Source organism: Euprymna scolopes, chromosome 2 (assembly GCF_053919585.1).
Source record: "Euprymna scolopes isolate OS-2025 chromosome 2, ASM5391958v1, whole genome shotgun sequence".
NCBI lineage: Eukaryota > Metazoa > Mollusca > Cephalopoda > Sepiida > Sepiolidae > Euprymna > Euprymna scolopes.
The window spans coordinates 5,589,694-5,605,614 of NC_136483.1; positions in this window are offsets into that span (position 1 = coordinate 5,589,694).

Below are 15,921 nucleotides of genomic sequence, written 5' to 3' on the forward strand. Positions count from 1 at the left end.
TGGAGATGTACTTCCTTATTTGGCTTGTCCACGCCTTCTTGGTGTTGGCTTTCTGGCTTGAATGGCTGCTGGCACGGATGGGTTCGGCGGTGAATAATGACACGCAACGCAATTTATTTTATATAAAATAATCTTATCTATTTATTTCACAAGAGAATTAGAATATGCTACATTTAAAAAATAACAGTGAAACTTTTAAAGAACATAACTACTCTTAACTAACTTATTGCGCTGTGGAAGCAGTGGTGTGCGCCCCTTTTGCGGAGAGACAAAATTATACGAGGTTTCCTTCATACTTGTCAACTGAAAAAGAGAAATGAGTCAAACAGAATAGGGGGGGGGGAAACTAGCCGTGACACAAGATAGTGCCACATCCCCCCCCCCTCATCCACCTTAAAATTTATGAGCATTCATAAATTTCAGAACTCCCTAAATTTGGGAGATACAACAGTCAACCACCCGTGGTTAATGATCCAATACTCCTTCTGTCTGTTTTTTCTTTTCTCTTTTCTCATCCTTAGGTGATTTGTTTCTGTTTAGTGCTTAAGACCTTTCTCTCAACCGTGATAGCTAGCAACGTTACCTACACAATACCACAGGATAAGCCTATAAATCTATAGGTCAAGGTTTCGATTTTCAGTGGGGTGGTGGGATCTTTCTGACACCCAGATTTAATCCAATAAAATATCACCAAATATAATTCAAAATCAGAACAATTTCTCACAAAGTTATTAAATTCAGAAACGTTTAAGCATTACGTCAACAACCTATTTTTCCGAAAAAAATTATTAACATTTCGGACATTAAGTATTTTGTCCGTCAATATGGTTCTTTAAAAATTATTAAAACTTCGGACACAGTTCAACCATCAGTCCATAAATAGTTATTTCTTTTTAATTTATCAAGAATTCAGAAAACTGCTCAGCCAGTACGTAAAATAATTTTTCTTTAAAATTTATTAAAAATTTCGAAGCATGTAAGCTATCATATATGTAAACAACTCTTCCTTATAATTATTACAAATTTCGGACATTCTAAGTGTCTTGCTCGTAAATATTTTTCTTTATAAATTATTAAAACTTTGGAAACCGCTCAACCATCACTAACTTATCTAAAATCCAGAATGCCACAAAATCATTACGTCAAATAATTTTTCTATTATTTTATTAAAACTTTCAGAACATTCCAAGTATTACATTCGCATATAATTTCTCCTCCAAAAATCATCAACAATTCGGAAAACCAAGGTTAATCTTGTATGTTCGCCTTTCGGTGGTAACTCGTTATGGAATTTCACTGAACCAATATGGGCAGCCATGGGGACCGATCTATAGAAGCAGTAGAATAAAGAAAGAGACAAGGAAGTGAGGAAGAAACAAGGCTTTCATGATTACCTGCCGCCAACACTTTATGAAGACTGCTACATTACCTACCCCTCATCCTTTGTGATATTAGCTCCCATTGTTTAAAAAAATGATTGGCATTATACATGATATTACTATTATTATTATGTGGTAACGCGCGATGTCGACTGGAACTTCTTCAGCTAATAAGTATTTTTTCACGTGGATTAATTTCACGTCTTTAAAAATTTTTCATTTAAATCAATAAAATCATCCTATTCTTCTTTTTCTCTTTTTTGTTTTCAACAAAGTTTTCCATAAGCAATATAGTATTAGGTTGTGAGGGGGAGAAAAGAAGAGACCGAAAGCTATAATATAAATGTTTTCTATTCGAAATGCAACAATAAAAAAATAAATTCTTTCTTTTCTTTTTTTACCTAAAAAATGGCAATAATTTCGAACTAACATTTCTTTAAAATAGACAATCAGCAGCTCAATTACAAAATCAATAAAATTGTTCCCGAAAGAAATTTGCACACAAAATACATTTCTCTAACTAGAAAGTACGAGTTGTGAGTACTTATTTTTTTAAGTCTTTTAACGTTCGTAAAATCCCAAACAAACACATTTCCTATTTTTATTATCCTTTATTTTAACTAATATCAATAAAACTTTTAAACGACTTAACTACTGTTAACTAACTTATTGCACTGGGAAAGAAGGGGAGGTGCTTATCTTTTGCAGAAGACAAAATTATACGTACTAACCCCATGCTGGTCGGCCGAAAAAGAAGAATGTCAGGCAGAATAGGGAAGAGAAGACAACGGCTGTATCTCTACGCAGAGGCCCATTCACTACGTAAAAAAAAAAACTAAACATGGCACAAAATAGAGCCACAGCTGAATACAAGATGCAAAAAAAGAAACAAATTCGCACACTTTTCTTATTTTAATTCAAGCTAGATCGAAAAGCTGCTGAAACATTTCGCGAGATCAACGAAGCATTCGGCCTAAAACCCACTACTGAATGGACAGCGCAATGGTGCTTTAAGAAATTTCCTGCCGGGAAGATGATGAACGTAGTGGTCGGCCATCGGATGTTGACACCGATTAATTAAGAAACTTAGTTGAAGCAAATCCACGCACAACTTTTCGAGAACTTCTGAATTAGATGCAATTCCCAATCACTTGAAAAATATTGGAAAAACAAAACAAAAAAAAACTTCATAAAGGGATGTCTCACGAATTAAACGACCCCCCCCAAAAAAAAACAAAGAAAAAACGCAGTTATGAAGTGTCATATTCCTGTGTTTTACGCCACAAAAACGATCCGTTTCTCGACCAGGTTGTGACTTGCGATTAAAAGTGAGTTCTTTACGACACCCGGTGATGTTCAGCTCAGTGGCTAGACGCCTATGAAACCCCATGACACCTTCGAAGCCGGAGTTGCACTAAAAGAGTTCATGCTGACCGCTTTATGGTCTACAGCCAGTCTCATCCATTATAGATTTTTGATTGTAGACAAAACCATTACGGCGGTGAAGTGCTGTCAACAAATAGATTAAATGAACCAGAAACTTCGACAGCAAAACCCACTATTAGTCATCAGAACAGACCCAATTCTCATCTACAACGTTGCTAAACAGACCCTGCAGAAGTTAAAGGAATTGGACTACGAAACTCTTCCTCATCAGCCATACTCTCTAGACATCTCACATACCGACTAACATTTTTCAAGCATCTCGACAACTTTCTGTGTGAGAAATGCTTCAAAAACCTAATCGATATCAAAAACGTCTTCATTGACTTCATCGTCACCAGAACGCAGAATTTGCGTTACTTGCATGAATACACTTGTTTTGATTCGTGCTTATTTCGATCAATAAATTCTTGTTTAAGCCGGGATATATTCATCTGAATTTAAAAGTTAAAAACCGTAAGAATTTTCTTGTCAACCTGATATATATATATATATATATATATATATATATATATATATATATATATATATATATATATATATATATCGTACAGGCGGTCGGGTTTCAATCCTGGCTTGAGGTAGTTGCCTGTCTAGCCGCACTGATGAGCTGTGAAACAGCGAAACAGTACTGTATGTGGATGAATATATATATATATATATATATATATATATATATATATATATATATATATATATATATATATAAGTGACCTTGTGTGTTTGTGTGTAGAACGGTGTCTACCAAATTACATGCGGCAAGCTTTTTAATCACTTTTCGGGCGAAAATTTGTCTGCCAAGAGGTCAAAGTTAAAAGAGTTTACCTTTGCAGACTCTACCAAACTCCCCCGCCAATTTTGGATCTAAACACTTGAAATTTTAGATGTAGGTTACTTGGACATGTGTCAAACTTTTTAATTTGATTTGAGCCAAGAACAATAAATCAAAATTGAGGTCAAAATTAAAGTAAAAAATAAATGCACTCTGTGCTCTATGGTAATCAAGGAAGCCAATTATATAGAAAGGCTTTGCTATACAATAAACTTACAATAACCTTCATTTTTTTCAAAATGAATTTTACTTAGCAAAAGAAGCAAAAAGGTCGATACTTTCAAACCGATTTTTACATAATAAAATCAGAAAAAAGTTCACAATTTCAAAACGATTTTTATATTGTAAAACTAGAAAAAAGTTCGATTATTTCAAAATGATTTTGAGCAGTCAATCTAATTACTTAAAAACAATTTTCAACAGACTTGAATTAGAAAATAATCGATTATTTTCAAACAATTTTTACAAACGAAGAATCAGAAAAAGTTCGATTATTTTAAAACGATTTTAACATAGTAAAAATACAAAATGTTCGATTATTTCAAAACGATTTTAACATAGTAAAAATATAAAAATGTACTATTATTTCAAAACGAAGTTTACATAATCAAACTAGAAGATTTCTTATTATTTTAAAACGATTTTTACGTAGGAAACTTGAAAAAAAGTCGTAAAATAGTAAAACTAGAAAAAATATTAAACTATTTTAAAACGATTTCCTTCATAGTAAATCTGTAGACGGTCCTTATTCATGAAATTTTTTATTTGGTGTTCTGACCTCTCGACACCTCTCATAATCCCTCACAGTCTCTCTGCCTTCCTCGACTGCATTTTTAAAATTCACTAGCTTTGAAATTCAGGCTTTAGTAGAGTATATTCCAATTCCTGCTGTAGCTGCTCACCTAAACTTAAAGCAATAAAAAAAAAAAACTGCCAACAACAATTTTACATACCCGTACAAACAAATCAGGAAACTTACGTAACACACCTCGTACAAAAATGCGTTCGTATTAGCTTGTGCGTGTAAGTGCATTTAATTAGCATTCCATGTGAGCGTATCTATATGTGTGTTTACGTTTTTATATGCGTGTGTACGTATTTATATGTGTGTGTACGTATTTATATGTGTGTACGTATATATATGTGTGTGTGTTTTACATATTTATAGGTGTGGACCTATGTATATGTGTGTGCGTATTTCCATGTATGTGTACGCATTTATATGTGTATGTGCGTATATTCGTTTGTGTGTACGTACTTACGTATGTGTACATTGTTTTTATATTTGTGTGTGCGTATTTATATGTGTGTGTATGTATTTATATGTGTGTGTACGTATTTAATTATGTGTGTGCGTATTTATTTGTGTGTCTAGGGTTTGATATGTGTGTTTATGTATTTATATGAGTACACGTATTTATATGTGTGTATGTATATATGTGTGTGTGTACGAATGTATATGTGTATGTGCGTATTTATCTGCGTGTATGTATTTATATGTGTATGTACGTATTTATATATGTGTTTACGCATTTATAGGCATTTGTACGTAATTATAGGTGTGTTTACGTCTTTATATGTGTGTATGCACTTATATGTGTGCACGTGTTTATATGTGTGCGTACGTATTGATATGTATACGTGCGTATTCATATTCGTGTGTTCGTATTAATATCTGTATGTGTATTTATGTGTGTGTACGTATTTATATGTGTGTGTACGTATTATATCTGTGTGTAGGTATTTATATCTGAGTGTGCGTATTTATATGTGTGTATGTGTTTATATGTGTGTATGTGTTTATATGTGTATATATTTATGTGTGTGTAGGTAAATATATGTGTGTGTTCGTATTTATATGTGTGCTTGTACGTAATCATATGTGTGTACGTTTTTATATGTGTGTATATTTATCTACATGTGTGTATATGTATTTACATGTGTGTATATATATATTTACATGTGTGTATACAGGGTGAACCTCCAAAAAACAAAAGCTATATGAAGCAACGGATTTGATGTACTTTCCATCTCAGATCAAAAGTACAGTTCAGACGTAGAAACTTGTCAATACATAGAGTCCCCCCTCAAGACGAGAGCCATTCATTTCAATTGGTGCCAGATGGGGATCAGAACATTGATGATGGAAAGATAGAAGCTTGGTTTTAGATGCATAAATATTAACCAGCAATCTTTCGCCATTGCACCACGTGATCAAGATCAAATGAGAAAGAATCAAAGAGAATTTGGTCATTTACGGTGTTTAACATGTTGCCATAGATGGTTGCTTTTTTGTTCTTGCGTTTAAAGGAGGTTTGGTTTGATATACGCCGCTGGGAAACATGATTAAATATATTGTAGTGTTTTTTAAACTATTTATTTATACTTTTATGGTAAACAACTGATGATCCCTAAAATACTATTATGGCTGTTGTGAATTCGTGAAAGCAATTTAGTTCAGCTATTGCAGGAAATTAATTGTGTTATTGACAAATAAAAATTCTAATGAAGGGCGAAAATTGAATTAAAAAATGTACCTATATATATATACAGGATGACCCCCCCCCAAAAAAACAAAAAAAACAAAAGCTAAATGGAGGCCATCTAGAACATATGCTGTAGAACGGAGAAAAAAAAAGGCTAAAGACCCTCGTGTTTCGATGCGATGTTTTGAATATAATAAACTAGCTATGACCAAAGTTCCATTTCATTCGGATAAAACACTAAGAAACGGGGCCTAATTAGAGTTGGGGCCCGTTTTTTTGGGTCACCCTGTATGTATTTATATATATGTGTGTGTACTTGTATGTGTGTATACGCATTTATATGCGCGTGTACGTATTTATATGTGTGTGTACGTACTTTAGTGTGTGTGCGCGTATTTATACGTTTGTGTATGAATTTATATGCTTGTAGGCATATTTATATGCGTGTACTTATACGCGTGTGTGCGTATTTATATGCGTGTTCATATGCGTGTGCACTTATTAAATATGGCTGTGTACGTATTTATGCATATGTGTGCGTATTTCTATGTGTGTGTACGTATTTATGTGTATGTACATATTGATGTGTGTGTACGTATTTACACGTGTGTGTACGTACTTATATGTGTGTGCACGTATTTATTTGTGTGTGTACGTATTTATATGAGTGTGTACGTATTTATATGTGTGTACGTATTTGTATGTGTGTGTACGAGTTTATATGTGTGTGTACGTATTTATATATGTGTACGTACTTATGTGTGTGTATGTATTTCTATGGGTGTGTACAAATTTATATATGTTTATACGTATTTATATGTGAATACGATTTTATATTTGTGTGTATATATATATATACACACACAAATATAAAATCGTAATCACACACACACACACACACACACACATATATATATATAAATATATATATATATATATATATATATGCTCGTCTTGTTTCATTTTACTTCAGTCGAAGTTCTCCGAAATAAAGGCGACTCCTTAGGGCTCTAATCTTATCTCTATATGCGATGCATATTTATTCGAATATTCCATTACAATTCATTTTTTACCTCCTAAACACTGGGCTAGGAAAGAAGTTGAGAAGATAATTTTCCTCTCTCCAATCAACCATTTAAATATGTTACAGGATATCTTTTTGTGGTCTCTTGGTTGACAATATTCCAGGACAAGAACTATTATGGTTTAATGTAGTATCTAACTTCGTGCTGTTACTTTAGGTAACATCATTTTTAGTATTATTCCCTATAAAAGCTAGTATGGGTTTGCCATCTTAGTTTTGTTTTTTTAAATATTTAGTTTCTTTTTACATGGAGGTTACCACTTATTAAGACCCGGAAGCCATTCGAGGATAAGGGTTATTGCGTGTACAGTAATCAATGGGATAGTATCGTAGCAATCGTTAGTATTGGAGATCTGACAAAGTGTCCTACTTAAGGCGGCGGTTCATCAGCAATTTGTTTATGTTGGACTTGAAGACATCCAAGTTGTAGTCAGGTGGAAAAGAGTTCCACAGGCGTACAATTCTAAGAAAGAAACTTTGTTCATGGAATTTTTGATTTTGGCACAGATAGAGAGAGGGGAATTTTTTTACAGTGTTTTCAGCTTAACCGGTGTTTATCGTGGAAGATTGTCGAAGGGGGACCAGAGATTGGAGCTCAGACGAGCACTTGCAATGCCAATAAGGATAAAACAAAGATAGGCTCGCAACGTGGCCTGTGGAAGATAGGTTGCAGGGAAGAGAAAAACGCATCCCCCACTAAGCCACGAAGTCTATTTTGTACTCTATCAAGGCAGAAGAGCCTGCTTTTAGCAGCTCCTGCCAAGATGTTGCAGCAGTACTCCATCCTTGGACGTACTTGGCTTTTATACAGATAGAGAATTGCATCAGTGGTGAGATATCTTCTGGAGCGGTAGAAGGATCCCACCATTTTCCCAGCAACCTTGGCAACAGACTTGATGTACGTGTTCCATTTCAGATCAGGAGTAAGATCAAACCCAGAAGCTTGTCAAAACATGGAGCCTCCCCTATGTGTTTTGGGAGGTCATTGATGTAGATCAGGAAGAGAGTTGGGCCCAGGATGGACCCCTGATGGACTCCAGCATTAATACTGTGGACCTCTGATTTCTGCTCATCAACTACTGCTCTTATGAGCATATCAGAGAAAAATGATTTAATAATTGAGAAAACATTTCCAGTTATACCGTAGCTGGAAATCTTATGAAGTAGGACTTTATACCATACCTTATTGAAGGCTTTGATATGTCAAGAGCAATTGCCCTATAAAGGTAGCCTTTGTTGAGAGATTCACTAATCCTATGAGATATAACCGTTAGCACATCTGCTGTAGATCTTGCAGAACGGAAACCATATTGTATGTAACTAAGAAGGTTATTCCTGCTGAGGTGGTTGACTACTTCTCTATTTAATATGGATTCCAGTAACTTACTCATAACACACAGGAGACTTATTGGTCAGTACTGAGAGGGAGGTGACTTATCACCTGAATTCTTAAATACAGGGCATACTGATGAGGGTTTCCAGGGCGTTGGAAAGCACTTCTTCTTAAGGCAACGTTAAAACAGTTTCGTAAGTATGGAGGCAAGTTTTGGTTGAAGCTTTTTCAACACTATAATTGGAATGCCGTCAGGGCCTGTACCTTTACTGGAATCAAGGTTGATTGTATGTTGCACAGCGTGTTGTCTGTTATAGGAGGAAATACGCAGAGTTGATTGCCTTCGTCGCAGAGAATAGAATTAGCTGAGAGTTCTTGGCAAATAGTTTGGCCTTGTCTGATGGTGACGAGATGACATCAGGTCCATTGATGATGGTTGGGATAGAACGCACGCTTCTGTTCAAGATCCTGTTTGCTATTTGCCAAACTGGTGGGAACAGAGCCACTGCTCAACTACTTTGAATTTGACAGACTGAGCATATAGCTCTCTTGCATTTTTTATTACTCTTTTACAGTGGTTGCTGGCAGTCCTGAAAGCAGCTTAAGTCTCAGTACGTAGCATGGAAAAAGTGATTTCTGTGCGCGATGGCAGCAGCACATTCTGAGGAGAACCATGGCTGGCTGGTAGGTTTTTGTTGGAATTTTCCGGATGGTATGAATCGGTATATGCCTACAATTAACTATTCGGTCAGGTTTGATACTATAGAGGACACATCCTTTTTGAACATGGAATGCAGAGATAGATCAGATATAAATCTACGCAAGCTATCCCAGTCAGTCATTGAGTATCGATATACAATACGGTGGAGAGGTACGTCTAAAGACTTATTACATTTCATTGTTATTTTAACTGATACAACGGAATGATCGGAGGATCCCAGAGGAGATATAACAGAACATGAACATAGCTCAGGGGAAATTGTGAGAAAAAGGTCTAAAAGGCTTGCATACTGACCGTTAGTATTGGGCACTCAGTGAAATCATAGGCAATGGCAAAATAATAACAGAACCTCCCCTCATCATCTGTGTTATTTAAGTGGGTCAGCCATTCCACATTATGGACATTGAAGTCACCGCAGATGTGAATGTTAGCCGAAGGCTGAGCAGTTCATGTTCCCTGTAAAGCTTAGGCCGAGGAGTTTACAAGAAGTACTTTCAGGTTATGTGTTCTTGGCAATTTATATTAGTAGTAGAGAAGGTTTCTTGTAATTATTGAAGGGAACAAGCTTAGTCTTGGCAGCATTGAATGTGACCACCCATTTTTGTCCCCATTCCGCGGGGAATTATCCGTATGCCACGTTGTCTCGACAAAGTCTTGTAGAGAGAGGCCATAGATACTCGAGAATAGTGTCTAGTAGACATTTAAGTTCTCTCCAATGGCCATTCAGATTCTCTTGCAATGCACATATATTATACTATAAAATTTTCAAACACAAAGTGAATTCTAAAATATACGTTTACTTTTTTAAAATAAAATCTACTTTGATATTTTGAATTCATATTTAAAATGAAAAACTGTAACCACTATCATTAATTTTTTTTTAAGTATTTAGAATTCCTTTACTCGTACTGAGTGTCTAATTTTCATATTTGCTGTACATACCACAGTAATATATGCAAAAATAATAAGTGGCTTACATTTATATAAGAAAAATTATGTCACTTGCAAACGAGTTCTTGCTGTAAATCCGTTACAAGGAAGATTCAGAGATTGAAGCTCAGTTCAGTACCTTCCATGCTAAAGACTAGCCTTGTTTCGTATGTGAGAAAACGTTATGGAGAAAAGAATAGAAAAGTCCTCCACTAGATTGTGAAGTCGAACAGAGATTTGAACAGTACCTCCTCATATGTTGCGTCTTAAGAATATCTAAATTTTATATCGGTAAAGGATTGCATCAAAAGGTTTCTATCTAGTACAATTGCATGCCTCAGCCATTTTCCCATCAACCTTAGAAAGAAATTGGATACAAGTCTTGTTATAATAGTTCTTAGGAATATTAATTAACGAGTTAGTAAAGATGTTAGGAATATTAATTTTCCTCTGACTTATTGAAAAGTTAACTAAGTTAGAGTATATTTTTTATTTTGGTTTCTTCGTCTTACTAGATTCCAAGACAAGAATTTATCTAGTCTGGTGGAGTATGCATCTTAGTGTTGTTACTATAGGAAACTCTACTTAGTGAAGGTTACCCAATCCTTGCATAAGCCAGTGTAAGGAATCCATACCAAGGGATTTTATTTTTGTTTTGAATACTGTGCTATGTTGAGTATTCAGTCGTTGTTTATTCATAGGATGAAATATCCTCATGCCAGATTGTCCTGACAAACCCTTGTACAGAGAGACCGAAGACACGAGGAAAATATCTAGTAGACATTCAAGTTCTCTCATAAACATATATGCCACAGTTTATGTTTCAATCTAGAATATGTAGCGGCTGTGTTTATGAACAACGTCCCAGGTACGTCTAGTATATATCATTACGTCTAATACATTTTTAAAAATCAGGTGGCAAGACAAGATAACAGACACAGAGGATCTTACCCGGTCAAACCTTTCGTCGGTGTGTCAGTGTGTTAGACAGGTCATTTATGTCGCATGCTTCATTCAAAGCTCTTAAAACGGCTCCTTTACGGTGAACTGTCCAAAAGAAAAAGACAAAAAGAAAAAGTCGGACAGCGGAAATGGTTCAAGAACAATCTGAAGGTTTCTTTCAAACAGTTCGGTTTCTATTCTAAGTGGGAAAACTAACCCAAGACAGATGTTCCTGACGTGTCGCAACTCACAAAGGGGTTACAATTCTTGAATCCGCACGCAATGAAAAACGCATAAGAAAACAGGACATTAGAAAAGACAGAGTAATCCACATCTCTGATACAGAATTATCCTACAGGTGTCCAACATGCGGGAAATACTTCAGAGTTCGAATCGGTCTAACAAACTATCTTCGAGCCCACAGAACAATTTGTATGATCACGGTCATCTTCGCAAGCGATGGACAAACATCATTATTACGTCTAGTATATATCATTGCGTCCGGTATGTATTTATGTCACATATGCATGTACAGCTAATCTATACCTAATGATGTGCATCGACATATCAGCATATCAGTAGACACCAAAGTAGATGTCTACTGCTTTTATATAATAACATGTTTAATATCTAAACGGATTCATGATAAGACACACACATACACATTATATATATATATATATATATATATATATATATATATATATATATATATATATAATAATAATAATAATAAGCCTGAAGAATCCTAGAGTGGATGAAACGCGGAATATTCAGTGTAGCTTAATCGCCATATATATTTTATAAATTACTAACTAGCTCTACCTACGTATTGAGCACTTTTGAAGTAAATACTTAAAGTTTACGCATAAATTTCTACTTTTGTATATTAATTTTATGTGAGTAAATGAAGTAGTTATATATATATATATATGGGGGGAGGAGCCAGTGTGTGTGTGGGCTTTCCTTTGATACGAATGGTAATATACATATAAACATAAATCCATAAATTAAAACATATACATATGCATGAACGTTTAGCTATATATGTATATCGGTGTGTTTTGAATTACACGTGAAAATATGAATAAAAATTCACCAAAACTAAATAATAAGCAATGCGTAAATCCCTTTCAGAGTAATTCACTTTAGCTCTATTGCCTTTAAAACAAACCTGTAAACGGAAGTGAAGAAAATGCAGTGTCTTCTGGGAACGAACGAAACCAAAATTCTTTTATTTGTGGAATGACTGTCAGACTCTCTCGACTTAGCAGACGCCAACGGCTCTCACCACTAAACTCATATAACATCACAGAAAATACGCAAAGAGTGACTCTATTTCGCCTTCATACATCCACACACATATTGACATATACATATATACGTATAACCATTAAACATTATATATTAATATTATATATATATATATATATATATATATATATATATAGATAGATAGATAGATAGATAGATAGATAGAGAGTAAAAGGAATGATGGGATATAGAGATAGAGATAGAAAGAGATATGAATGCTAGTAAACACACGTATGTATATATACTTGTATATACATACATACATATATACATACATATGCATATGTATATCAAGAGAGAGAGATATGTGTGCATATATATATATATATATATATATATATATATATATATATATGTATATATATATATCAAGATATATATATATATATTTATCAAGAGAGCCAAATACATATGAATAGATTTATAGAGACGCATATATATATATACATATATATATATATATATATATATATATATATAGTTAAAAATAGAAGTCATAGGTACATAACCAAGTTTATATATATATATATATATATATATATATATATATATATATATATATATATATATATTGTTTATTATATTTTCGTTTTCTATTTCTTTTACGCGCGTTTCTTCGATTCAGTTTCTTCCTTTGATTTTGAAAAGAAAGAAAAGGGAAACTTTCTTCCCGCCATTGAGGCAATCTGAAAATCTAATTAAACCACAGCCGGAAACGCGCGGAAATATGGAAGAATCGGAAAAGGCGGTAAAAAAAATAAAAATAAAACAAATAAAAAACATAGAAACAAATAATTATTAAAAGATTTATCCTTCTTATTTTGCCCGGGAAAATCGTTGCTTTACAGGATTTCTTGGTGGCTTCCATACTTCGAGTTGAATTCCTTTTTCTCACCCTTTCTTCATTGTTCTATCTCTCTCCTTCTCTTTCTTTCTTTTGCTTTTTTTCTTAATCTTCATTTTCTTTTTCTTTTCACATTTTCTTTTTCCGAACCTCATTGTTTGTTTTTCTTTCATTCTTTTAAACGGAATTTTCTTTATTCGTAATTGTCGGTTTTGTTTTCGCTTTTTGTACTAGCATTTCAGGCCGGCGTTTACCGGGTGTTTGGAGGTGTATGTTGAGCAAACAAAAAAAAAAAGAGAAAGTGGTAGTAGGAAGGCAGGCTCGAACCCGTATCGTGAAGGAGGAAAAGAATGAGAAAAACATGAATAACCTATATCTAAAATTTCAAGTGTGTAGACCCAAAATTGTCGGAGGAGTTTGGGAGAGTTTTCAACGGACAAATCGTTGAACTTTGCCCCATTAATCACCAAATGTCTTGCCAAAAAACTAATCACATCGATTTTCCTAAATCTCAGTACCCTGTATATCAAATTTCGAGTCTGTAGACTAAACATAAACCGACAGAGTTATTGCATAGGGAAATGCACACACACACACACACACACACACACACACACACACACACACACACACACACACACACACACACAAACACAGACAGACAGACACTTTCACTTTTATAGATATACTAGCATGGGTGCCCGGCGTCGCCCGCGTATTTGGAGGTGTATGTTGAGAAAAAAAAGCGGTCAATTTTTAAAAACTTTTACCCCTATGATGATCCCTGAAAATTTATTGTTTTGGGCTCAGATCAAGTTATTAAGTTAGATCCATATCGAAGGAACCTATATCTAAAATTTCAATGGTTTAGACCGAAAATTGTCAGAGGAGTTTGGTAGTTCTCAAAGGTCAAATCGTTGAACTTTGACCCCTTAATCGCTAAATTTGTGGCCGAAAACCGATCACATCGATTTTCCTAAATCTCAGTACCCTGTATATCAAATTTCGAGTCTGTAGACTAAAAATTGCCAGAGTTATTGCGTAGGAAAATGTACACACACAGAAACACAGATACACAGATACACAGACAGACAGACACTTTCACTTTTATAGATATATGCATAGATAGATAGATAGATAGATAGATAGATAGATTTAATTCACAGCAAACTGTTTGTTCATTCATTATATTTTTTTTCTCTTATTTTGGTTATAATTTTCAATTCTTTCTCTAGTTTTTGTATAAGCTCTATTTCTAAAATACCCATTTGCTAAGTTTCTTCTTTATTTTCTTTCCTCTTTAAAAGTCTTTTTCAATTCTTAACAATCCTAATTTTCGTATTGTTTGGATTCAACGGATTCTACTGTTCTTATCTTGAGAGTGATTTTCTCAACGTTACGGTCGATGTAACCTTCGACCTTCTTCAGGTGTATTTGTCGAAATCGGGAATGTGGACAGAATTTTAAGCGGAACAGTTCATTTACTTCATGGGGTAACATGCTCTTGTTCTGTCAGCCATGGCTGGATTGAGATCCTAAGTAATTCGCAATTGTATTTTTCAGTCACTCACACTGAGAATTGATCGTTCAACCATCAAGATAATAACACCTGTACAACTTGTTTTTCCAAGTACTCGAACCACTGCGCCACTGGTCCTTGCAAGGAGGTTGCATAGACCAAAACGTTGTGAAAATCACACTCAAGATGAGAACAGTAGTCTGATGAATCCAAATAATACGAATAACCAATCCTCATCTCAAAAATTCAGAAATCCTTATTTTAATTATTTCTTTCACCTTTATTTCTCCTTTATCTTTTTTCTTTACTTTTTTTGGCTTGCATTTTTTTACCCTTTCCTTTTTATTCTTTTCCTAGCAATTCTACCCGGCGTTGCCCGGAACCACAACACAAAATAGAAGAGGTTAAAAAGTGTATGCAACATATTTATATTAAAACTTCTATCTCTTTACCTCAATATGTCTATTTTTCCCCTGCCCTGTTTTTCCACACCCCTTTCTACCTCACCTCTTTCACATACATCCACCCCATCTATCTCAATTTAAAATAACTCTATGTCATTCATCTTACCTTGATAAAATAGACAGCATTTGAAATGGCTAAAAACCTTTCGACGAAACATGCTCCAGTTATAATAAAGAACGAATAATTTTTCTATTATTTTAGATATTTTTTATCTGGGTTAATGCCGATCCGAGATATACCAAGTTTGTGGATGTTATAACTGTTTTTTTTTTTTTTTAACTTTTAGCTAGACATAAACACATATGCACAGACAACTACGATTTTTATAGTAGATTACACGATAAAACTTCTTTTAAAATTTATATCTGGATTCCATTCATGAATTTGTTTTTCCATCATTTTTTTCCTTTTATAATCTACTAAGAAGGGAGACCCGACATTACCCGGGATTGAATGGTGATCAATAAATGTTTCACACTCCCATATTAAATAGTCATCTAAATCGGCGAAACTGCCCATTTTTCAATTAAATCGATTAATTGCCTGCTTTAGTTGCGTTCCTGTCATATCAAATACCCTACTGTTGATTTTATATGCCGGGCCTTTCTTCTTGTACCCAGATCTTTGGC